Genomic DNA, 26,330 nt, shown 5'->3' on the forward strand with positions numbered 1-26,330 from the left:
AAGGTGGTAGTTCCTATTTTTTTGTAATAAGAGAGACTGATTACTGACTCATCAATCTTATTTTATTCCGGTATATCATCTTTTATTCGACCCCTCTGCCCAGTTCTGTGGCCAAGTCTATCCCATGAGATCACAAAGCTACACTTACGTTCCCATGGAGAAATCATTTAGAAAATGTGAAGAGAAAAAACTGAAATGTGGGTTCAACAAATGCAAAATTCTTTAAATATTCATTTCTGATGGCCTTTACATTTATCTTGTTTTTCCTCCCCACAACAGTGAATAGCCACAGAGTAACAGTGTGAATTACCACTGTCCTGGGGCACCTGGGTGGCTCAAGTCCCTTGATTTAGGTCCAGGTCAAGATCTGTCCCTCTCCCTCCCCCTCTGCCCTTTCCCCTGCACTCACTTTCTCTCTCTCTAATAAATAAATTGCATCTTAAAAAAAAATTACCACTGTCCTTTATTTTACTGAGAAACCCAGGTGCCCAGAAATTAAACAACTATCCCATAGTCATACATTGTTACAACGAAAAATCACTCAAATTACACAACAACTATGAGAATTAAAGTACAACAGATGTGTATATCATAACAAAAAGTCCTACAGACTGAGAATCTGAAGAGCCACATTCAAGTCTTAGCTTTGCCATTGATTACCTGAGTCACCTTGAACAGCCACTTAGCCTCTTTACTGGTTGATGGTTTCTTTACATGTTAATCACTACTCCACATTCAAAACTCTTGTCTTTGACTAAACTGCATTTCTAAAGCAGAGGTCATAAAAACATTGTAAAAAAATAAACCCAACACACAGATATTTTAGAGAGTCTTTCAAAGTACAGCATAAAGTCTGTGTTTTGGAAGTTTAACAAATGGAAGGAGTATAATAAGCAAGTGTAAATATCACATGTACCATATTTAAGCTTGTCTAAAGGGATGTAGTTAAAATATTCGTTTATGGCTTTTCATATATTTCAATGATTATAGGGTCTAAGAATACCTTTTTTTAAGTAATAAGGAACTTTGGATCTTATTTTGATTTATTTATATTGCCTCAGGGGAAACTGCTGCCAAGATTTGTTTGGATACATTAAGCTGAATATCATATACATGCCTTAGGCAGTAAGCCAATAAATTTCACTTCACTTAAGAAGACACTTTCTAGAATAATTCCTTAAGTCACTTTATCTTTTTAAAGTTTTAAGACCCAATGAACAGACAATAGTTTTCTTTAAACATTTTCACAAAATGGGAGAACTATATTGAGTTGCTTCTGCAACTCTCTACTTTGACCATCACCATTCAACACCATAGCGCCAATCACTGATTCCTAAGAAGTTTGGGCTTGTAGGTAGATACATTATTTCAGAATCATGATCCTGACCAAAATGTATCCATCTGATGGTTTATTTTTTTCTAATCAATTTCCACAGGCATAAATCCTGATTGTGATCCTTAATTTTCTCTAAGACCCAAACTGTCCCTGTGATTCTCCAATATCCTTGACTTCAAGTCAGGAAAAGTTAAAACTATCCATTAAAAAGAAAAATCTGTGTTTTAAATACATATCTCGAATAATGGACACAGAAGCATTCTACAATAGAAACATTTTTTTTTTAAAGGACTTTGTGATTCTTTTTTTTTTTTTTAATTTTTTTTTATTTATTTATGATAGTCACAGAGAGAGAGAGAGGCAGAGACACAGGCGGAGGGAGAAGCAGGCTCCATGCACCGGGAGCCCGATGTGGGATTCGATCCTGGGTCTCCAGGATCGCGCCCTGGGCCAAAGGCAGGCGCCAAACCGCTGCGCCACCCAGGGATCCCTATAGAAACATTTTTTAAAGGCTGTACATATTTACACTTCAATACTAACTCCAATTTTCTACACTTATTTATTTAGCTTGCCTCTTCCCAAAAAGGATCTGAAATAACTTATACATTCAATTGAACTAACATATATAATTCTGAGGGGGGCATTATGTTTTCAAGGGTTATCAAGATAAAGGGGAAAAATATGGAATAGTCCAGAATTAATTTTATTAACTGAAAGTCATTCTTTAACATCCCTATACATTGTTAAAGTGAATACCAAAATTAGCCCCAGACTTTCTAAACTTCAAAGTCAAAGTCACTATAACACAACAGAAAAACTGCATCGATCACTTAGGAATTTTGCTTGGTGTGATGGCTAATTTTATGTATCAACTTGACTGGATCAGGATTGCTTAAATATGTGGCTAAACATTGTTTCTGGGTATATCTGTTAAGGTGTTTCTGGCAGAGATGAGCATTTAATTGGTAGACCCACTAAAGCAGTATGGGAGGGTATCATCCAATGTGTTGAGGGTCTGTGTAGAACAAAAGGTGGAAGAAGGAAGAACTCATGACTTATTTTTTCCTGCCTGTCCAATTAAGCTGGTTCTTGCCAGCCCTCAGACTGAGACTTACATCATGAGCTCCCTGGTTCTTATGCCTTCAGACTCAGACCAGCTTTTCTGTCTCTCTGCCTTGCAGACATTACACTGTAGGACTTCTCAGCTTCTGTAATTGCATAAGCCAATACCCCATTTTATACATATCTCTTACTGGTTCTGTTTCTTTGGAGAACCCTAATACACCTGGTATCAAGGACTAAGAGAAACTTCTCCTGAGGTCCTCTTAATGGCTAACTATGATGGACACCCAACATCACTTAAAAAAAATAAGGTATCAAAAGCCATGCCTCTGCATGTAATTATATGCCTCCATGCAAGCCACCTGAATTCATATAAGAGTACAATCTACCAAAAGTGACTTTATGGCCATGGGTGGCCGTGTTAGTAAGGACATTAGTGATTTCAATGAACAGAGATTAATGAAGTCAGGGTAATGTAGATCCAAGGATGGAAAACCAAGCCTCATAGTGAGGGGAAAACCAACAGGAGGAGCAGAAATAATTTGTTTATTGAGAAATGGTGTATATTGGCTTCTTGCTTTTCTTAATGCCCTGCTTCAATGTACTGATTCTAATGGGTTTATTCATTTGTTTGCTCAAACCAAATAGGTGTGCATTAGCCCCCAATTGTATGACCATCCAGTTCCCATCCTACCACAATACGACAATAATTTTTGCATCTTTCAATTCAAATTCCCAAGGAAAATAACTTAATTGACTTAGCCAGTGTTCACAATTCATAAATTGCTGGTTTCCTGTAGACTGGATGCTTTGGGATCAATTAATCACTCACAGTCAAATGTAAAAGCCATGTGGTAAATGGTGTGGTCCCTATAATTATGGGGAATTCAGAGCTGTCATCATTAAGCACATGCATCAATGCCATAGACAAACCTAGTCTGTCTTTATTCATTAACAAATGTATAATAACAAATTCGTTATAATCTATATTTCCAATAGACTGAATAAATTGACCTGTGGCTTAGAAACGTTCAATATAATTTTACCAAGTTTTGAAGAATATCTTCAAATATGAAAATTTGGGTTTTTATCCTTCCCAATAATAACTGAATTGTTAAAGTCCTTCACTCAAGTGGAAAATGAACCTTACTGTCAGAAAAGCGAATACTACTTCCATTTTTATTTTCTTTTGGGATAGGGAAACATTCATCTATCTCATGCATATGAAATTTCTAGGAATTAAACCATGCTTCATTTATAAAAAGAGCACTGTAAAAATAAAAGTAATTAATAAGACAAGAAGCAGTAAGGTTTGATGAATTATGGAATTCCAAGATTTAAAGAAAGAAGCAGAAACATAATTATTAGGCGAAAATTTAATGGAAAGTATTTAGTTAGAGCATAAATATAAAAACAGATTATTAATCTTTCAGTACACTGAAAAATATTTAAATAAAGGAGAAAAATGATCACCTCTATTCTGTAAAGAGACAGGACATAATAGATGGCAAAAAACAAGTTCACGTGCAAAATTTAACTTCATTAACTATATGAGGAAATAAATGTGAAAATAACATTTTAAAGGATATTTTAAAAAATTACAATAATCAGCAAAAATGAGGTTCATGGTATTGCTATTAGGACTCTTGCAGAGGCCAACATGACACTTTTATATTATCAAAATTTTTATGTGAACATGTATTATTTTATTAAAAACAAAATTACATCCTAAACATAAAGGAAAGTTTAGAGAAATGCCTGCTTCTTTTATGCAACCAAATTTCCTCATATGTCCCAATATTGTTCCTCCCAGCCCTGACTCCCTAGGAGGTAATAACTGTTAATACCCATTGAGTAGTTATGTGTCATGTCTGTCTAAGCACTTGGCATTTATTATCTCTTTTAATCATGTGGCACGTCCATGAAGTAGGACCTACAACTATCCCCATCTTCTAGACAAAGAAAGAGGTTTTAAGAGATTTGGCGCACAACTAGGGTTGTTCAGTCATTGCTGGTGCCAAAATTTGCACTAGAGAAATTGAGTGAAGAGCTTCGCCATGAAGAATGCATGTGAGATGGAGCATCGATCACCACTGTGAACTCACACAGTTTAGTCATCCTCCATTCTGGTCTCCAGACTCAGTGAGCAAAAAGACTAACTTATTAAAAGCTTGTTCCTTACCAGCAAGGACTCCAACACCTATTCTAGATAAAATTCCTTGCAGAAACAACTAAGAAATATCTAGTCTATCAAGAGATTACAATGAGTCTGAAATCGAAAACATTTTTTACAGAGTCTGATATAAATAAGATAAAATGGAAAGTTCTCCCAACATTGAATAGTTGGTGTTAATCCAAAAAACTCAATGGCAGCAACATCAACAGGAAAATACAGGTTAATATCAATTTTAAATTCCTTTAATTTGTATTTTATAAACTATTTCCAATAACTATAGAGTTTTTCATGTTGTTGACATGGTGACATTTTCTGCATGGTGCAACTCTTTTGAGAAAATTAAAATGTTTTTACTTAATTTACTACACAGTTGCAGGATGTATTGGACATTTTAAGGTACAGACTAAATCAAAAGGAACTCATGCAAGAAGCTTCCCTCCCTTGAGACTTTTTCCTCTTGTTAGTTTTCAAGCCAGCACTTTAAGTCATATGAGTGATTTTAGCTCCAAATTACAGTCTGTGGACTTGGCGTATTTACCAAGCTCTGGCTAACTTCTTTATCCTTCTGCACTGCTTCAAGCTGCCTAGATGAAAGAATCAGAAAACATACAGGAAGAGGGGGACAAAGAAACTCTAATCTCAGGTAATCTCCAGAAAACACAGTGCAAATAATGGACAGCGCATCTTGAGTTCTTCCGACTCTAAAAATAACATAAATTACTCGGGGGAGGGACTGGACAAAAACAAGACTAAACTGAGATGCACCAACTCGAGTTCATCCGGAAATTTTCTCAAGAGGGAACTAATTATTATTGCTAAGCCGCATGCTAATTATGAGCTGTCAATGAAGATATACACAAAGGATTTAGTCATTTCCTCTCGCAGCCTTTCTTTTTTAACCTGCAAGGGAAATACTTTTAAAACTCATTGGCATCAATATGTTACAGAGACAGTTCTCTTCACTTTGTCAAAATGTATTTAAATTCCACCCCCATGTGTAAGAAGGGGGGGGGGGAGTACACATTGCCCAGTGCTCAGACACACAGGGGTTTCCAAGGGAGGAGTATTCTCTTGAACACACACTTCCTCCACTGTCACCTGCAAAGTAGCGACTTCCTGAGACCCAGGAATTTGAACCTTTCATTGTTTCCTGAATCAATGCAGATCTTCAAGTTAATCCGACAACAAAATGCTAAATTGCGTATGTAGCACGCACTGCTAGGGAAAAATGAAATACAGAAATGAAGTAACCATTAGAACCATTACATTTCATAGTAATGAAATATAGTAATGAAATATAGAAATTCTTTTCAGACTTTGTAGCTGTTTTTATTATTAATATTATCTTTTCCTTTAAGCATCCCTTTAAGGGCGAAATGAAATCCAACCATTTACAGAGAAAATGACTTCAGAATGTACATATTGATTTTCCCTTACAAAAAAAATAATACTATTATCATTGGCGTCCTTAAATTACACATTTCCCGGGGCCCTGCCTTCTGCTTGGGGAAGTCCCGTCTCCCCTCCCCGACAGTCACCTATGCCCTCAAAGCTCCCCCGTGCCCCTGCCAACCAACACGACCCGTGGGTGGGCTGAGCCTCCTGAGTCTAGAGGTCATAGGGCCAGTGGTTCCCAGGGAAAGACACCTTTTCTTCAACTTCTTAATGGTCTAGATAGGAAACAGTTAAAATAAAGGAAAAGGTTTCTTACAAAATGCTCTAATGATTTTGACATACCCAATCAATGATGGCTAATGGTTTGCAATAATTTGAGACAGAGTGGTAAAGAAGTAAGCAATTCACTTTTTTTTTTTTTAAGTGTAAATAGAGGATAGGTCGGTGGTGCGCTAACTGCTCTTCCTAGCCATGGTGTGGCTGGCCCTCAGACGTCCTCTCAACTTTTCGATTCTAGTTGACAACAGGCACAGCGGTGCCCCAGGTTTAGCCATTCACCACTTCCAGGGAAAGCAGAAAGAGTTCAAATGTACCTGCGAAGAGCCTAGACAGTACACAGGCTTTTATTTCCCTGGCCAAGGAGAATAGGGTCAGGATTTTAAGATCCCTGTCTTGCTATCTTATATAAATTATTATTATTTAGTATTATGCATGCTATTCTAGATTATTGGTGTCTGAACGCTAGGCAAGGTCATGAAAGGACCAAGTTACAAAGTGTCATTGTGCATCCATGCACTATACATGTGGTTGTGTGCATGTAGTTAAGTTACTGAACAGAATCATAGAATATAAAGTGCTATTCCCTAAAAGTGAGTAACAAAACTATTTTTGACTGCCTCCTAAATGTTGAATTATAATTACATTTCATTGGAGGCTAACACAGTAAGCTCTGTGTGAATGAGCTTCCTAAATTGAGCAATTATATGACCAGACTTATTTCAAAAACACCAGCTGATTTTGATGTGCCAGAGGGAGCAAAAGTTGGAGGAAAGGTCTGAAGACTTTTTTTTTTTTCAATCAGCAGGTGAGGATAATGGTAGTAGCAAAGCAAGGTACCTTGTACACACAGAGATCTGAACAACTATGTGGAACAAAGCTAGTCATCAAATTTCACACTATTAGGTAAAAGTATCTTTTTAAATTTAGGCTATTTAAGACTGGGATACCATAGTCAATTCAGTGAAAAATTCAACATATATAATCATCCACTGTATTAGGCACTAATTGGGGGATTTCAGAGAGATATTAAGGATCAATGTAATTCTGTAAAAATGACACAAATTGGATTTTGGTATCCCTCATTTGATTTCTCTAAAATAATTTTGGAGGTAAGATTTTTCCAAGCTTATGTACTTGATAATAATTAGGCCCATGTCCTTTCCTTTTCTTTCTTTCTTTCTTTCTTTCTTTTCTTTCTTTCTTTCTTTCTTTCTTTTCTTTCTCTCTCTCTCTCTTTCCTTCCATCCTTCCTTCCTTCTTTCAGAAAATACATTGGGGTGTGTGGGTGGCTCAGTCAGTTAAGCTTCTGACTCTTCACTGGAGCTCAGGTCATGATCTCAGGGTTATAGTTTTGCTTTAGTAAATATAGTTGATTCTTGGTTGTCTGGGATAATTAACCAGTTTGGCGATTAACAGATCACTCACACACAGTCACACACACACACACACACACACACACACACACACACACGTTATAAACCAGAAGTGGCCAGAGAACATGCTCAGTTCCCCAAAGGCTAGATTTGAGTGTCAACAAACTCATGCACATAAGTTCAGCAGGAGAGTTACAGGGGACTAGGTAATGAGTAGCCTTGCCCACAGTGACCCTGCCTTAGTTGCCATGGTGACAAAGGTTTTACAACCAGAGGCCTCAGGGGAGATGCTTCCTTTCCCAGGACACTGCTATTGATGCAAACGTTTCAGTCCTCTAATCCATCCTCCCTGCGTTCAGGGCCATGTTTTCCATCTGGCCTCTTTAAGATTCCAATTCCCTTAGACTTCCTCTGGACTTTTGCTACAGCTCCATTTTTGGGACTCCCTACCGAATCCATTTTTATTCGCTTGGTTTCAACAATTATTCCCCATCATCTGTAATTGCCCAAATCTACTACTATTCCTCATACAGATTAACTAGGGGTTCTATTAAGGAGCACTAAATAATATTTCCTTAGTAATTTAATCACTACAGTGAGATACAGGAAATGTTGTGCATGATACATAATTTAGCAAGGCCACTGCTGTGGAGTCAATTTTTATTTATGGCCAGGCTTTTACTGAACACTAGCCAATGTGGAAGGTTCTTTGATATGAGGTCAAAAAGGATTTATCCAAAACTGACCTTTAAGCCCCTTCCTAATTTGACTGTGGGTACTTCTGGACACTTAGAAGAAATCCAGAATTCCAAGAAACAAATATTTTAGAAAATATGTGAAATATTGGGTCAAAGTACAAGTTAAGGAAGCCAAGAATATATGTGAAATATATAATGTTTTCTGTACCATTAGTCATTGAAAACTTATGTCGGGGGTGGGAGGCATGTTTCTACAAGTCCTACAAAATTCTCTCGGTGTTGTAACAGTCAGTGTGCTACAGGTCTGGTCACTGCGTGAATGTTGTTCTTTCAAAATATTTTCAAACAGTCTAGGAAACTGTCCATGGTAACAAGGCTTTGATTTCATTTATTCCTGTTACTTATTTTTTAATGCTAGACATGTAGAAGTGGGTTCATTCACAGTAATATTTTGAAAACCAGTTTCTTTGGATTATGACATTTCACAATGGCTTGGCTCATGTTTAATATTTAAAGCTTAATGAGTAATAAAATACAATTCTATATGAATTTACATCATATTCTGTCAGAGTTAGGTTCAAAATAAATGAATGACAGTACTTTGTAATTCATTCCCTCTAACACATATTTAAGCAATCATGACTTCTGATGCTCCATCTATACCCCCCTGAAAAAATGCATTTTGTAAGATGCTTTCTGATTTTTGAAGTTGGCTAATATGCACTCAATTGTAATTAATTAGCTATTAGATTATAAATGTATTTCAATATTAACTCAGAAGTGCTTTTCTAAGAAACTGATGTCTCCTCTACAATCTGTATGTTTAATTGAATTTAAGACATGCTAAAAAGTTAAAAAGGTCTATTTTTTCATTTTGTATTTGATCATTTTAGTGTTAGAGTAATATACCTTGCTAATACATAGTATATCTTTTCTTTTTTTTCAGTTTTACTGGGACATAACATTGTATGACTTTAAGATATACAACATAATGACTTCCTGTACATGTAATATATATTGTGAAATAATTACCAAAGTTAATATCCATCACTTCCCATAATTATAATTTTTTCTGTTAAGAACTTTTATGATCTACTGTCTTAGTAACTTTCAAATATGTATTGTTAACTACAGTCACCATGCTGTACATTACATCCCTATGACTTATTTATTTTATAACTGGAAGCCTGTGCCTTTGGAATACCTTTATCCATTTCCCTCACCTCTGAATTCTTATATTTTTGTTAGGATTTTGTATCTTCCTCTAACAACCATTTTATTGATCTCTGGTCTATCACAGAAAATGTTTTATCTAAAAATAACCATCATATAACAACAAATTTACTAAAATCTGGATCCCATTTTTACTTTATCACATACTCGTTCAAATATTTGATACCTGAAGTTCTTCAGAGTAACAGGCCTCTCAGTTTTTTATCCCCAAATCCAGACTTGTTTAGCCAACTATCTACTTGACATCTTCTCCTAGAGTACAATGTAGCAAATGGAGAATAAGCTCTTGATTCCCATCTATGAACAAATTCCTCATTCAGTCTTCTACTCTCAGTAAATGGCACTTTTAATCTTATGAAATATCTGGTTTCACAAGATAGTCTTCTTGTGATTCTTCTTTCCCTGAATGCCACACTGTGTGTCCTCAGCATCTCCAGTACCACTTCTAGGCTGGACCAGTGAAAGAACCTCCTCCTTTCCTGCCTCTACCCTCCCCAACGCCCCCTCCTACTGCTTACCCTGCAGTAGCCAGTGACTCATTCCAAGTATTGAGTCAGGATGTTCCTTCCTCTGCATAAAACTCTGCAACTCTTTCCCAATACCCTTAGATTAAAATCTTAGTTCAAAGTCTATCACAATCTGATTTGTCAGTGGACCAGCTCACCCTGATGTTGCTCCACGTTCTCCCTTGCTCAGGGAGCTGCAGGGCATGGGCTTTAGATCTCTGCCTCCTTCTGGCCTCCCTGATAGCTGGCTCCTTCCTCTGTGAAGTCTTCCCAGTCTAAGGAATTCAAAGTTCCCATCCAGGCACTGGCTGCTGCATCACTATCTTGTAACATAATCCCCCATTGTGTAAATGGTACTTGGTTATGTTTTTGGTTTATATTTTTTTCTTTACTTACCTTTTTCTTCCTCCTCTACAAGAAACAAATTCCATGAGAGTGACGTTTTCCATCTTGGTCACTGTGATGTCCTCAGATTCTAGGCTAGTGCTGTTTGTTTAGTAGGCACTGGATAAAGATGTGTGAAATGAAGACTATATCTCTGAATCTTGACTTCCCATGTGTGAAATGGAGATAATAGTAACTAATTATTTGGCTTGCCATAAGAATCCAATGATTCATAATGAATGGCCAATATGTATGGATTTCTTTTTCTTTCTTTGATGTTGATAAATCATTGGGCATTGAATGAAAATTTCTCCTGTAAAAATAGGCCTTCCTTAATTATATTTTGTCAAGTGGACATAGTTGCTCTGTAGGCTTAAAGTGAAACAGGAAGTTTCTCCAGGTACATGATTACTATGATCAGTGCAGACAGCTAGTCTGTATTTTAAGTTAAAACCTTGCTTTACTACCAACAGTAGTATGGAATAATTTTCTATTCCTTCCTTCAGTCCAAATCTATCCCAGCTGGCAAGAGAACATTTATCTTTTTTTGCTTGTTTGTTTTTAAGATTTTACTTATTTATCCCTGAGAGACATACAGAGAGAGGCAGAGACACAGGCAGAGGGAGAAGCAGGCTCCCTGCAGGAAGCCCGACACAGCACTCGATCCCGGGTCCCCAGGATCCACCCTGAGCCCAAGGCAGATGCTCAACCACTGAGCCACCCAGGCATCCTGAACATTTATGTTTTTTTTTTTTAAATATCTGCTTCCTTTATCATTTATTCATTTTTATAAGCTCAATCTAAAATACATTATACATAACTATCTCTGCCCTTGAAATTTAAATTTTAAGTGCCAGAAGAGCAGGCAAAAATTCTTTCAACATTTTTACTATTACTATTAAACCTTGAATTTTTATGAGTTTTCCAGTATTGAATTTGGTAGTTGTTTTTTTAAGAACAGAGTTGTCAGCTCCTAGACAGGTGTATCGTTTGACTTGGTGTTAAAACATCACAGCTAAATAGCCTCTGCATTCTCACTTCCTGACCTCTAATAAAGATCTTCAATTTCATCTTTATAAAAATAAAGCCTCCTCTCAAGCCATATAATTTAATCCTAGAAAACATCCTTTCTAAAAAAAAAAAAAAAAAAAGACTTCCAGACCATCCTATCTGACCATTGAACACACTGAACATTTGTGCCTTTAAAAATATGTGGTTTTCATCTTGATACCTTACCATGAAGTAATGACCACTGCGCTACTTGGGCACTTTTTCTATTAACATCACATTTCCTCATAGTTTCTATTCTTACAGAATACTAACTGCGTTTCAAATCCAAGCAGAATAAAGGGCAATTTTATAATCTTTCTACATCCCATTAATTAAATGGGAATTTAATCTACTCATTCACGTTAAAAGACAGAGAAATCATACCAATGATACTGTCGGTAGGTGTGTATTTGCCATCATTTGATAGGTCTGGAAATGCTCCACAGCCACTGGAAGCTCACTGGCTCTGCAATTACGTGCCTCGGTGACTGCAGCTGCTGCCATGTGGACGGAAGCCTCTTCACAGGTGCTGGGCCCCGGGGAGATGGGCCCTCCTCAGAGGTGGCGGAGGGGAGAGACGCACCGAGCTAAGCACACAATTCACTGATGACTTTCTTTCACCAGAAAGCTGCCTTAGTGACTAAGCTGCTAACAAATTCTTGTGTTTTCCTCTCTGGCAATCCTTAATGAGCCCTGATGCACTTCCCAGAAACCCCTGTTGTTTATAACCTGTCGCAGGGCAAACAGTGCCTTAAAGACCACCCGTGTTTTCTCTGCAAACTATGAAGGGGGGAGAACCTGCATTCACAGAAAGGCTCTCGTGTGGGAGGTTCGGCGAGAAACATCCAATTTACAGAATTTCCTTTGCCCTTCACAGCTCTCCTATGGCGGCTGCCTCGGGCTCCTCACTTTATAGGCCAGGCGGCAGAGGCTCACGGGAAAACTTAAAAACTTCCTAGGGTCACACCTTATTTCAATGTTGATATCTCTGGAGCTAATAGGTTATTTTTGCTTATTTTGCTCTTTGACCATAACAGAAGAGTTTGCATAATTACATACTTCCTTCATTAGCAGATTAGTCATGCATTTTCAGTACAGTAAATCTCTTAGGAGTATGTTGCAGGTGGTTTCCATATTTCATGCATTTATCAAAGAAGATTTACCCCTGATAAGTGGCCACAGACACCTCTGGAGCAGGCATTTTTTTCAACCTGTACCTCAGCCTTTTGTTGTAATTTGCCTCATGCATCCTAACGGCTACCTCATGGCAGTCATGTTTATATTGTGCAATCCGATCAAAACAAACAGAAAAAAAAACAGGTTGCAGAGGATCAAACAAGACAGAGATTAGAAATAAATGAAAAAAATACACTCCTATAACCTACAGACTTCAAATAAGAGGAGATAATATTCTTAAAAATAAAAAAAAATAATTTAAATAATAAGCACAGACCTCTGTGGTCTATTCCCAACTTTGCTACTGAATATACCATTTACAGGAAATCTATTTTCCCCATTTGTAGGATGAGAGGAATAGATGAAATTATCATTGAACTTCTTTCTCGCTTCACAAGCCGCTTCCTTCTCGCTTCACATCATGTACTATATCATCTCCAACTAGGGAAAATATTGAGTGTAAGTGTCCAAAGGATGCCGTCTAGAATTTTTTTTGTTAGCTTTTTACAAACTGTGAGAACTGCAGCATTAATTCTAGCTGCATGAGAAGAAAAGAATTAGTGCTTAAAATACAATTTTGTATCAGTTGAATTCTCATGTCAAGAAAAGTATATCACTATCAGTAGAAAAAGCAACAGATGTATCATATTGATCAGTTTTCCTGTTATTTTTGATAGGCTTTACATATAAGATGGAGGATATAAATCAAACATCCTCTAACTTCATCCTGGTATCCCATACTTACTAAGAAAATAAAAAAATGTATCACCTAGGTCATGCCACAATTAGAACTAGAGATATGATAGTACGTTTATAAATTAAAGGCAATCCACTAAGCCAAAGCCTTACTCCCCAGGAAACAACTTGACAAAATGAATACCCTTCCACACATGCTGAGAACAAGAGCCTGAATGGTAAATAAGAAAAAGCCTGGAAAACTTGGAAGACATTTTTATAGGACAAATTAAAATGTCTTTTGTAGAACTTACTAGAGAAACTTCAAAGTATAAAATTAGCTGTGGATAAGCAATTTATTAGTAGAGCAAGTTGAAAGATTGAAACAAAACTTGTGCCACGACATTCAAGATCAGGTCCCGGTCCTATAGTTTGTGTAGGACTGCCAATCATCTCCTTTGACAATCAACTGAATTTCTGAAAATATCTTTCCTGCCAGCTGGAGGCAAGAGGTAAATGCAACTGAACAGAGTAACAGATAGCTACCCTATCCCCAGCCCTGGCTTTATCAGAGCAGATGCCTGTACCCAGGTAACTGGTCATCCATCATCAAGTCAAATATGATTTCACATGTGCTTGGATCCTTCTGGCAAGGTCACTGCCCCTACCTGGGAGAAAAATTCCATATGAAATTGGGAACAGGAGGTCAATTTTCTTTTCCTGTCATGACCAAGAAGAGATAGCTTCTGCCACTGGAAAGGAGCAAATGTATTAACCTCTCTGACCAGCAGACACCCTCCACAGGGATGATGCAACATCTTAGAATGCTCGTGGTTGGTGACTGCTAGGATTTATCACCATCAGAGCTGTGTGTGTGTGTGTGTGTGTGAGAGAGAGAGAGAGAGAGAGAAAGAGAGAGAGAGAGAGATTGAGAGAGAGAGACACTGAGAGGACACTTAAAGAATGCTAATTAATGTACTAGGGATGGCAAGCAGGAGGTGTGAAAGCTTCAACATTTCCACTCACTTTGCAACAGAGGAAAGAAAAAAAAAGAAAAATGGAAATTAAAACTGGTGGAAATAATATCAAGAATGATCACTTTGGCTGTAGGACATATTGCTAAAATAATGCAGATTAACAGACATGAGACTGAAGAATTTAAAGCCTTTAAGTTCCTGCCTGCTTTTGGAGAACTTATTTTTACCAGCACCCTGAGAGCCCCCTGATTTCGTACATAAGGAATAAAAGCATGTATTACTATACTTGAATTAGTAAATACTTTCAAAATTACTAAGATGTTTGTAGGGAGAATATTCAAGAATATTAAAAACATGAATGAAATGACTGATGGGTCACAATTTCCTTCAGCAAATGCACGATTACTAACAGAGGCTGTAACTCCTATAAAGTCAATTGCTTTATTTAAAATTCTATAGTTATCGCATTCATGTCTTTAATATTCACTGACAAAGTACAGTATATAGTACATAAGGCATTTTATGATATAATAAATTATCTAGAGTAAATTAAATTTTTGGAAGGCAATTAATTAGCACACTTCCCTTAGTAAATAAGATTTTTTTTTTTTAGTGTATTGATGACAATTTACCACGGTCAGAATAATAATTAATTTCTAACATGATTGTCTACCCCACTTCTATGACCAATATGACAACATATCTGGGGGGAAAAAAGATATATAACCATATTTGGAATCAAAAAAGCAAAAATTATTATTGTTTTGATCAGGTAATAGTGAGTCCTCTGAATTTGCTGTGAACAGAAGCTTAATGTTTTCCAGAGGGACTAACCTAATAAATAAGACTGCCTTTGTGGTATAATTTGAAGAGGGGTAATATAGAGGGGCCTCTGAGTCCAATTATTTAATCCCCTCCTGGTTTCTCCAGTTATTAAAGTTTTACAACTTTGATATTTCTGGCTTTCAAAAGTCCCTATTAAAATTTTGGGACCTCTGGGAGGGATTATACCTTAAACCTTTATCAACTAATAACTTAGCCTTGTCTGAATACTTGAAGTGGGTCTAGTGTAAATATAACCTTTGATGAGCCTAGAGGAAGGGTATTTCTCAAGTGGAAACAAAGGACAATATTAGGTTAGGCGTTTGTGGGAGCTTTGGGGGAGTGTGGAGGTTGACACCAATACAACTTTCATAATGTTGCCTTAGCAGGCCAGGTTTGACTCCTGGCACAGAGCTTGGCTATTTTGCCAAAATAGGGAGTCCAGAGCCAAATGAATTGTTCACTTTTAGCCTAGTTTTCTGGAGACAATCAGACACACTCCATGACACATGAGGGTATTTCTGAATGGTGTCACAAAAGTCTATGCAATTTGGCCAAGAATTTACTTTGGCACCCATCAACTTGACAGAAGAACATGATTTTTATGGTAAATTCAGGACTCAGTATGGGGGATTTTCTTCATGCTGATTTTGAATCTGTTTTGTCCTAGAATTTTGGTTGCATGCAGAAATCCCCAGGAAGCTAAAAAAAAAAAAAAAAAAAAAAAAAAGGCTGTGTTCCTCATCGAGAGAATTGGATTTGGATTGGCTTTTTTAATTTCCCCAGGTAATTTTGATACGACACCCAAACTGAGAATGTCTGCTATAGAATGATTCTGCTGAAACTCAGCTATTAGAGAAGATGCAGAAACTATATGCAAACAAATCACAGCTTTGCAAGCTTATAGGTCAGTGACATAAAATTGTCAAAATATCAAACTTACCAAAATGTTCCAGTCATCATCCAATCCTGAGTCAACAACAAGAGGACAATAAAACTGATCACTCCTTGACATTATAGATAGACCAAGATGGGTGAGGAAAAAAATCTTAAATAATATATCAATATATTAATAGTGGGAGCAACGTGGCCGCTCCTAGGTGCTTATGTACATATTCCATGATGTGATTAATGGACATTTAGTGGGATGTCCTTCATCTGTGCCATAAGACACCTCTTATGTGATGAGTCTATTCTGTACAATGTTCAAGAAGCTAATTATATTTAAGATATCACACACTTTGTATGATGGCCAACCTTGAATATTTGAACTCTAAGAAAGTTTATTGTTAAAAGATGGTGCTTCATCATTCATACTTATGACAATTAAAAGGGGAATAAACTCAAAAATAAATGTCTGTGTTGAGTTCTGCAAGTTTGATTTTGAGTAGCTTTCAACTCTCCAGATTTCTTAATAAATTACAGGTGTCTCCTGTCATCTGTAAAGTTTTTAACAAATTAAGGTAAAAGAATCTAATTAATCTAAAAGATATCAGGCCATGCCTAACTCATACACTGCAAAAATGTGGTGAGACACTGTACACAGTGCTTGTCAGTATTAGAGGTGAACCCTTTCTGTGGGTCCAGCTTAAATGTGTTTATTAAATAGTGAGAAATAGGGGATCCCTGGGTGGCGCAGCGGTTTGGCGCCTGCCTTTGGCCCAGGGCGCGATCCTGGAGACCCGGGATTGAATCCCACATCGGGCTCCTGGTGCATGGAGCCTGCTTCTCCCTCTGCCTGTGTCTCTGCCTCTCTCTCTCTCTATCATAAATAAATAAAAATTAAAACAAATTAAAAAAAAATAAATAGTGAGAAATAAAGCAGACATTTTAGGACACCAAGAAACTGACCTGTCAAAGGGTTCTAATGTTGAGTATAAAACAATGCTGGTGATTATTTCAAGTGATTGCAGTCCTCTGCTCAGTACATGAGCATTTTCAAAAGGTCTGAGCAGATCGAGTCCCTACCTACCAGCAGCTGGAATGCCCCTAAGGGGTAAGAATTTGGACCAATGAGATGTCCATTCATCCAATGAGGTTAGGGTCAAGGGGAAGAAGGTCCCTCTCTTTTCTCTAACAGCAACATTAAAACAGCAAGAGACCATGGCATGCTCTAGTTGTTGCAGTATACGAAAAGTATTTTCTGAGAAAAGAGCATACAATGTCAGTGTTGCCTGAGTACAAGAGATAAGAGACCAGAATTTGCTGATCTCATTTGTTCAGGCCCAAAAAATGGGGGGGGGGGCGGATTATAATTGATTGGGGGGTGACTAGTACAAACTGCTTAGGTCCATAAAAGTAAATATGTCCAGAAATCTCCTAGGACTGACATTTTCATTCATGTGATTGCCATGGTTAAATTAACAGAAGGGTCCATCCTTCTGCTTTCCCAAGTCCAACCTGTGACTACTCCCTTAAAATGCTTGGAGAAAGCAAACATACTTTCCAGACAGAAAAAGAAAAAGTCTTTGCACAGGGATGTATAATTAATAGCTATCTCAGGCTGGTAACACCAAAGAAACTGTACATACACTGTTAAATTTCTTATGGCTGAAACTTTGATCCGTTTTCATTTATAAGGACTCCCAAACCACAGAACTCTTGAAACACAAGCTATGGATTAGTTGCTTTCATTTTACCGTGTCCACTGACATTGGATAAAACAAGGCCGAGGGATGGGCATTACATTCCAAAAGAAGCATTACATGTTATTCAGATACTCTGTGACTTCTAAAGGAAGGAAACATGGAAGAAAAAGATAATTATATTTTCGAGACAGTGATATTTAATATTAATTGGAGCTTAAGAATTAGAAACAAAATATATGCCAGATTTCTTTATAACTGCAAACTAGTTTGCAACAACAAAACTTGGTCTTAAGTTGTATCTTAAATTAGTATCTTATCATCTGAGGTCTGAATATACAAAAGAATGAGACATAACAGAGCCAATTATGCTAAATTAGGTAAATAAGTCTATTGTAAATATACTTATTTCTGTATTTTCAATATGACAAATGACATAAATTAGACTCGCTTTTTAATGTTAGTGTAATACAGGAATGATATATGTTAATACTACAACACAATTTTTAAAACTCTACTATATAAAAACAAAAATGTTCTGAAAAAGCATCAACACTGATGCACAACATTTTTCTAAATGTCTTACTAAAGCTAGAATAAAGGTTAAACTTTTCATACTCTTCAAAATGAATTTGTATTTTTAAAATAAAAGGAAAGGTATGCATCAATTATAAACGTCTCTATCTATTTGTTTTAATGAGCTGCCATTCATATTTGGTAGTTCTGGTTCTTTGTTTTTCGAGTTCTTTAAGCCCCCATGCTCACTCATTTCCAATTAGTTAGATGTGTCCTCCCTGGTAATAGGTGGCTACTACATCACAGCTTTCTAGTTTTCAGACTCAATTAAAAAAGTGATAGCGAGTCTTGGCTCAAAATCAAGGCTGTGACCCCTGTACCCATCACATCTCCTTTAATCTCCAACAGTTCTGTTCCCTGACAAATTCCCTGGACAGCATAATTACCCCTTCCCATAACACTTCCAAATGCTCTTGCAAAGTTCCCAGGGGAATCAGGACAGAGGTGCCACAAACGTTTTAAATTAAAAGGAAAAATACCCATTTTTCTAAAAACAAATTAATGCAGTGACTGTCCAACCTGACTATACAAATTTTAAAATATTACACATTTAAATATATCATTCATGATTAAAGTGAACTTGCCACAAAATTAAAAGTCCATGAGACCATATTCAGGTTATCTTTTACCATTAAAGGCTGTGTCTCCTTTAAAAAATGCACCTATACATATGCTTTCACATTACAAGAGAAGCAATTCAGCTGGGTGACTTCAGCATGCACATTTAGGAAAACAATAATCACACTCTGTTTTTAGAACTTAACAAAACTAAGTTTTCAAATGTCATTAACCAATTATATATGTTTCAAATCAGTGTCATACTATCTTGATCAAGCTGTCAAAATCTCTTTAAAGTTTTTGTTATAAATGTACCAAGGTTTCAAATTCAGGGTGTAACAAGCTTCTAGTAGATCTCTAATTTTTTTCCTAAAAACTTTGTTTTCTTAAAAATGAAGAAAAAAATATTTATTGTCCAATGTAATTGCATATCAAACTTGACTTTAAATATAAATAAATTTTATAAATTTTACTGGCTGATGGAATATCACGGTTAATGCAAAATCTAGCTTTTGTTTCCCTTTTTAATTGGAAATTACTCAGCTGCAGGAGGAGAAAAACATTCCTATTCTTGATCTAAGGAGGAAGAGAAACTAATGAAGTAAAGTTAGATTTACAGGGCATTATTAACTAGACATTGAACAACAGATTCTGATGAAATAGAAATTTGCTGCTTACCCCTGCATTTGTCAAGATTTTTTTTAAAGAATCGGGAGAGTTAATAAGAGGAAAAGGGTATAACTGCATCTTATTTGGGGAATAATTAGTATCCTATTTACTTAGATGCCTCGCCTGCTTACAGGCACACATTTGTTTCCTATAGATGCATATACATGGTAAGTAAAAAGTGAAGAAAAATTTTTCTCATGCATGGTTCTCTCCTCCCTCTTGAAACAGCCACCACTGTCACCAGCAGAGACCTGGCTAATTGAAATGTGCTTTGTCCTTGCCAGGGCAAATAAGAGATTAAATTTAAACAAAGCAGGGCCCTGGGTCAGATGAGAGATGGAGAAACAATCAGTGCACCCGGGGCTCACCCACCCCAGCGCCTCCAACTTTGGCTTCCCGTCTCATCTCCTTTGCCTTCAGCAACTCCAGGCAGGGGGCAGAGGCCTCACAGGCAACCTCCTGCCCTGCAGGTGTTCTACTCTGTGGAGTACTTTTTTTTTTTTAACTCAATAAAGGACTGTTTTTTTTTTTTTTTGGAAAAGAAGAAATGTCCTCAAATCCAAGTAAATGTTGTTATAAAGTTCTTGGGGCCTTAAGCCTGAATCATTCTTTTATATGTAAGGTGATCTGAATTATTAGTGCAAATTATCAAGAAAACTAGCAGAAAATGACATGGATTTCCTTAACCTACTGCATCCTTGTCAAGGAAGGATGGCGTGGAAGAGGAAGAGCCTGAGTTATTCCTAATGTGCATCATCTTTCCATTACAAAATGCTCCTCGAAAAGTCGAAAATGTGCCCGTACTATGGATGTTTATCCATCTCCTTTATCCTTAGAATTTACACCAGGGATCTTTGTGATAGACTGCTCACCTAGAAATGGCAAGGCCTCCAGATTATTAAAAAAGAAAAAATTGGACTGCATGTGTTTTTTCCCCCCTGAGCTTTTATATAAAACTGCTAGTTGTCAGTGATTCCCTTATTAGTCATTACATTGATATTTTTATATAATAGATCACAATCAAGTGTAGACTAATTTTGTTCTCTGTAAACTTAGTTTTACTCATTAATTGAATAAGTATTTTTATGCAGAATACTAACTTCCATGTATATTAATGTGTAAAACAGTCATGGCTTCTTGGTTTCCCTCCTTTAAATGAGACATATTTTCTTTTTTTAAAAATTTAAAAAAAAAATTAACTTCTTATCATGGTAATTTTCAAACATACACAAAAATGAAGAGAGTAATAGCCTCCCATGTACTTATAAATGACACATATTTTCTAATTTTTAAAAAGATTTTATTTATTTATTCATGAGAGACACAGAGAGAGAGAGAGGCAGAGACACAGGCAGAGGGAGAAGCAGGCTCCGCAGGGAGCCCGACATGGGACTCGATCCCGGGTCTCCAGGATCACACCCTGGGCTGAAGGCAGCACTAAACCGCTGAGCCACCCGGGCTGCCCCATATTTTTTATTTTAAGGAGGAAATGTTTTCTTTCCAAACAGTTATTTAGTAATTTTTAAAGACTCTTTGACAGAGACACACACACACACAAAAGGCAAGATATTTGCACCTGCTGATTTTACCTGGAAAAGAGTTCATAGTAAGTCTTAATTATTTAAGGAAAAGTATGAATTATATTGCAAGTGAAGACAATGCAAATTTGAAATCTTTCAGAATGTAAACAATACTTAGAAAATCTTAGCATGAAAATGACTTTCCGTTGTTTGATTCTGACACTGCTGAGAGATAATATTTGCTTAGGTAACTGAAGAGAATAAGGCAATACTATGTAAACCCAATAATTACAAGTAACTGTATATAAATACTTAGAACACTTTTATTGTCACCATTAAAGCCAATGTATTCTCATATTTTCACAGCACCTAATTTTAAGTACTTAACACAAGTGGACACAAAATGGTGTGTTTTAGTAGTTGGAAATTGATAGTTTCTCCACTTGCTACACTGTTTTTAACTGTATCAGGCATGTTTTAGAGACAGTCTGGTTCTTAACAGTGTGTTCCGGTGAACACACTGTTAAGCTACAATAATAAATTTTAGCAGTAAAAGTAAGAATGAACAATCAAAGGCATCCTATGTGCATGTTCTGAATATATATATGGCATAAAGTGTATATAAAGGGAACTTGTTACTATGAGAATACTGTAGCCATTTCATAGAATGTTTTGCTTCCTGGACTACAATTTGCAACTCAATGTACTCTTGTGACTCCCAAGATGAAATAACCATCACACATCCCATAGCTGATCGACCCTATTCCTTTTAGGGTCTAAAAGCACATGCATTGAAGTTGCACATCTGCATTGACAAGGAAAGACCTCAGCCATGGCCTTGATGCTCCAAATCATGTGTTTTTGCAGCTGCCTTATGCTAGACAGAGCATGAAAGACTGCCCCATGGCCTTTACACACTCTATTCTGTAAATAACAAGCTGGCTTTGTAGAGGCAGAGGAAGAGTTAGCAATGAAGCTCTGACACTTTCAGAGCTTGTTCTAAATACATCGACAACTTCACAAGCTTTACTGACCTGTAAGTTTAGGAGAAGAAAAACTATTCCTATTTTGGAATTTAATTGCATTCATACGCCAATGCAATTAAATGCTGCTTTTGCTATACTCCCTCCAACCTACAATAGGGAAAAATTAAAAAAATATATTAATTAATCATTAAGTAAAGAATTTGCAATGCACTGTCTACTAAGTTTCCTCATTATCACTCACCCTCTTCTAAGGAGAGAGCATTTCTCTTGACTAAGCTATTCCATTACCTTATCAAGAAGAATGGAGTGAGGAAAAAGGAAAGTAGGGGGATGAGAGAAAGAGAAATATGAGCAAAAAAAGGATCTTTAGAGATCAAAATTCAGGATAGCAAGACATGCCATATACCGGTCAGGTGATGGAAAGTGAGATTTTCTAGCTTTTAACCACTCTTGGGATCTCAGGCAAGAGCAAATTGAAAGAGAAGGGGCAAAGGTAAAGTTTTAGGGGGACCAGAGGTAAATAGGGATGTGTTTATACAGGCATAGTAACTGAGGACCACGATGGAGAATAGTTCCAGGATTGTGGGTGAGAAAAGTAATTAGCAGAGTTAATTCCATTAGGCGCTTGGAAATCCCAAAGCTACTGTTTGCCTTAGAGGTGCATAAATGTGTGAGAGTTTATAAAAAGTGGACAAAAAGAATCTACAGAAGAGAAATTTGAGCAAGTGCACATGATTGCCTTGGTTTTCCTCATGAAAGGAGAAAAGTATGACTTTTTTTGAGTGGGAGATGGACTCGCAGTTGCTACATAAGGATTAGAGTCTGAATCTGAGTGGTTTTTATGGGGAACAGGCCACAGAATGGACAAGATACATGTAGAAAATGGTCTGGAGAACACTGTAAGGATTCAGCTGAAGTTGCAGAACATTAATAACAGTGGGTTTTGACAAATATGTTCACTAGCCCAGAAATAAAAGAGAGCAGATCAGTAAACACTTAGAAATCATAGGTAAAGGAAGGAAAAGATACAAGGAAATCTGCAATGACAGTCACACCAGTGGCTGAAACTGGAGACTGGGAAAAAGTAAGAGGACGTATACCTAGGAAAAACGGCTCAGGGACTGGACAAACTATATAAAAAAGCAACTTTGGTTTCAGCCTGAGTTCAAATCTAAGCTTATCTTCTTACTAGTTATTATGTCATCTTAGGCAAATCACTTAACTTCACATGTATCCATTTCTTAACCCATACAATGAAGATAATAGCACTTACCAGATAGAATTATTGTAAGCATAAAATTAAATGATTTATGTAAAACAGCAAAATAGCAGAAAATTATAGTCATTAATAAAAAGAGAGGATAAAGACATACTGGATGTCAGTGAATGCCAGTGGTAATGCTTCCTGTCCTTCCCCTTTCCGCCCTGAAGATGCGAAGGTCCAGACTGGAGCACAGCCCTGCCTCTTGTGTAAGCTCCTGCTTGCCCCTCCGTTACTCCACAGTCTTAGCATTTAGCCATTGTTTCCACGAGGCTCTACTTCCCTGCTTTCCAGCACAATGAAACCCCTCACGGCAGTTCTTTCTCATAAATCTCTATCCAATAGTGGCCTTCCGATTTATCAACTCAAATATACTGTTCTTACTAGACATAGGGCAAACTTTCTAGAATCTGACTTGTCTAATGTCCTGCAATGCAAATTGACATTTTTTTTTTTTTTAGCATGGCCTGGCCCTGGCCCTTTCTATTGACCAGGCATCGTTGTCTACCACACTTCCAGAGTTTCCTCTAGCAGTGGATATAATAAATAATGTAACATTCCGAGAAGGCACATTTTCTCATGTCTGTGTCTTTTCTGGAGACCTCATCATCTTGTCTTTAGGTTAAGTGGTTCAAAAGTTGTATCAAACCCTAACACCATCCCCCTCTCCTTGGACTAAGTAACCCCTCCTATGAGCACCACAGCTCTGGAATCTATCTTCTATTATAGCACTTATCATATTGGGTCCTAATCATTAAGTTTCTTCCTTTAAACCCCATCATCAAACTAGAAGTGTCTTAGGTGCTTTGGATTATTGATTTCTGCATGGGTAGAACTGAGCACAAATAGTAGTACCCATAGCTATTACCCTGAAAGTCTACCACATGGACCACACAATCTGTATATCTACCCCAAATAGATCTTTCTTCATGGCCATTTTGTGGAAGAGAAAACCAAGGCACAGAGAGGTTAGATAACTTGACTAAGGTCACAAAATCTGAGGTTCAGAACTAGGACACGAGGCAGGTTGCTTGATCTGTCCAATACTCCTAAGCATCGCACTTGCTTCTCACTTCCCACGCTAGCTGCATGGTAGGTGCTCAGTAAATACGTGAAACATGAACAGACGTAGAAGCTCCGGTTGAAGGAGGCTCACAGTGAAATCAAGCCTGACATTCGTCCGTCATTGTAAGGCACTGGCACTGCTTACATGTGGCCCTCTTACGGGCAGCTTTCTCATCTCTCCTCGTGGATTAAGACCCAAACTATTCCAATGCAGAGAACTTGCGTTCACCTACATGTGAGTGCCATCCACACCTCGCAGGGTCCGCCTGGGAGAGGACAGTCAGCAAGGCACATTGGTGGGGCTGGGCGATCTCGGCCTCGCCTGGTCCTCAGCTCCCACCTCCGAGAGGACCTGGACAGAAGGATTTGGTGACAGAATCGATGTGCGCTTTCTCCCTTACCCTCCTTTTTTTTTTTTTTTTTTAAATCAAAACCTCCCGCCTCTCCCGGCCCTCCTGCTCCAGCGTGGGGAAGGGGGCTGACCGCGTGGGCCCCGCGGGGGAGGCGGGGGGCGGCGCTGAGGACCAGCTCAAGGCCCCTCTAGCAGCAACGGGGCGAAAGCCTCGCAAGGAACCGGATCCACCTCGCTCGCCGGCCTGGAATGCCAACCTCTCTTCCATTTAACAAAAGCACGCCAACGTAGTATTTCCAATTCGAATTCTGTTTAGGGGATGGAGAGAAGTCGCTGCTGAGTCCACCTAAAGACGGAGCCACTCAGAGACACCTGAGTCCCACTGAGCCCTGCTGGTTACAGCAGACTGGCCAGCTCCGACTCTGCAAGTGGCCTGTTAGGGACCTCGGGACCCCCTCACCCCCCCGGAACAGGGGGCAGCGCCGCCCGCCTTGCTGGCTGGCTCCCAAGAGCAACCTGCCTGGCTCTGCTCGGCCCCTGGAGCACGGGCGTCCGGTTGGGGGGTGAGACGTCGGCCACATAGCTAACTCCCTCTTCTGCAGTCGGCCTGTAAATAGAATGTTTTCATTGCAGTTAATGGAGCCTTTGGTCCCTGTTCTGGGAAGCACCTGGACTTTTTAAGATTTTTTTTTTTTAGATCCCATGTGTAGATGCACAAAATGCCAGTGGAAATTTTATAGGGACGTGTGTAGCAACAGTTCTTGCCAAGGAACATTTTCTTTTTAAATCACAGTCCCTCCTGTAGTGTCTCTTAGAGACCAGTCTCTGCCAGGAGGCAGGTTCTGACTTTCTAAGGATAGAAAGAAAAAAAAAAAAAACACCTTTACCAAGACAAATAGGCAACATTTATGTTTATCTGGGAAGGTCTGAGAGCAAATTTAGGAACCATTCTTTCCAATCTTGCACAGTTTATAACAAAGAATATATAAAAATTACTTATTCAATGCTTAAGTAATTGCATTATTTTTCATTAGCTAGGGAAAAGATGGTGTCAGAGTTGAAACCATTCTCTCTGGAATTTTGTTTTACATTGTATTTTTTTCCCTAAGAAAATAAAACATTTTTAAAGAGGAGTACAGACATGTGGCATTGCATTAGTCTAGTTGTAGTAATAAAATACCACGGATGGGGTGGCTGACACAACAGAAATTTAATGTCCCACAGTTCAGGAGGCTGAGAAATGCAATATGAAAGTGTTGGCCAACTGAGCTCCTGACGATAGTTCTCTTCCTGGCGTGCAGACAACTACCTTCTTGACTTGTCCTCATGTGGTAGAGAACAGTGAAGGAGCTCTTGGGTGTCTCTTGCAAGGACACTAATCCCATCGAGGCCCTACCCTACCCCTACCTCATTTAACCTTAACTCCTTTGTTATTCCATATACAGTCACACCAGGGGTTAGGGTTTCAGCACGTACATTTTGCGGAGACAGAGTTCAGTCTACAGCACGTATCTTAACAGAACCGTAAGCCATTTATTACCTAACGTAGTAATGCAATGAAGTCACTCAGAGAAGAGACAAGAATTAGATGTTTTCTCTGAAAGTATTATAAAAGT

At 37.8% G+C, this 26,330-nt stretch overlaps 1 protein-coding gene across 2 annotated transcripts in view; it reads right to left on the minus strand.

Moving 5' to 3' along the window:
- Positions 1-26,330, minus strand: part of SEMA3E (semaphorin 3E) — a 235,602-nt gene that overhangs the window by 104,294 nt on the left and 104,978 nt on the right. Inside the window, exon 1 of one of the 2 annotated variants that reach the window (XM_041773413.1) lies at positions 11,877-11,980. The exons of the other annotated variant lie outside the window; for it this stretch is intronic. The gene's annotated coding sequence lies outside the window, so the exon portion shown is untranslated. Of the gene's footprint in view, positions 1-11,876; positions 11,981-26,330 lie in introns of those variants that run through there. 2 annotated transcript variants of the gene reach the window in all.

Source organism: Vulpes lagopus, chromosome 11 (genome assembly GCF_018345385.1).
Source record: "Vulpes lagopus strain Blue_001 chromosome 11, ASM1834538v1, whole genome shotgun sequence".
Classification (NCBI taxonomy): Eukaryota; Metazoa; Chordata; class Mammalia; order Carnivora; family Canidae; genus Vulpes; species Vulpes lagopus.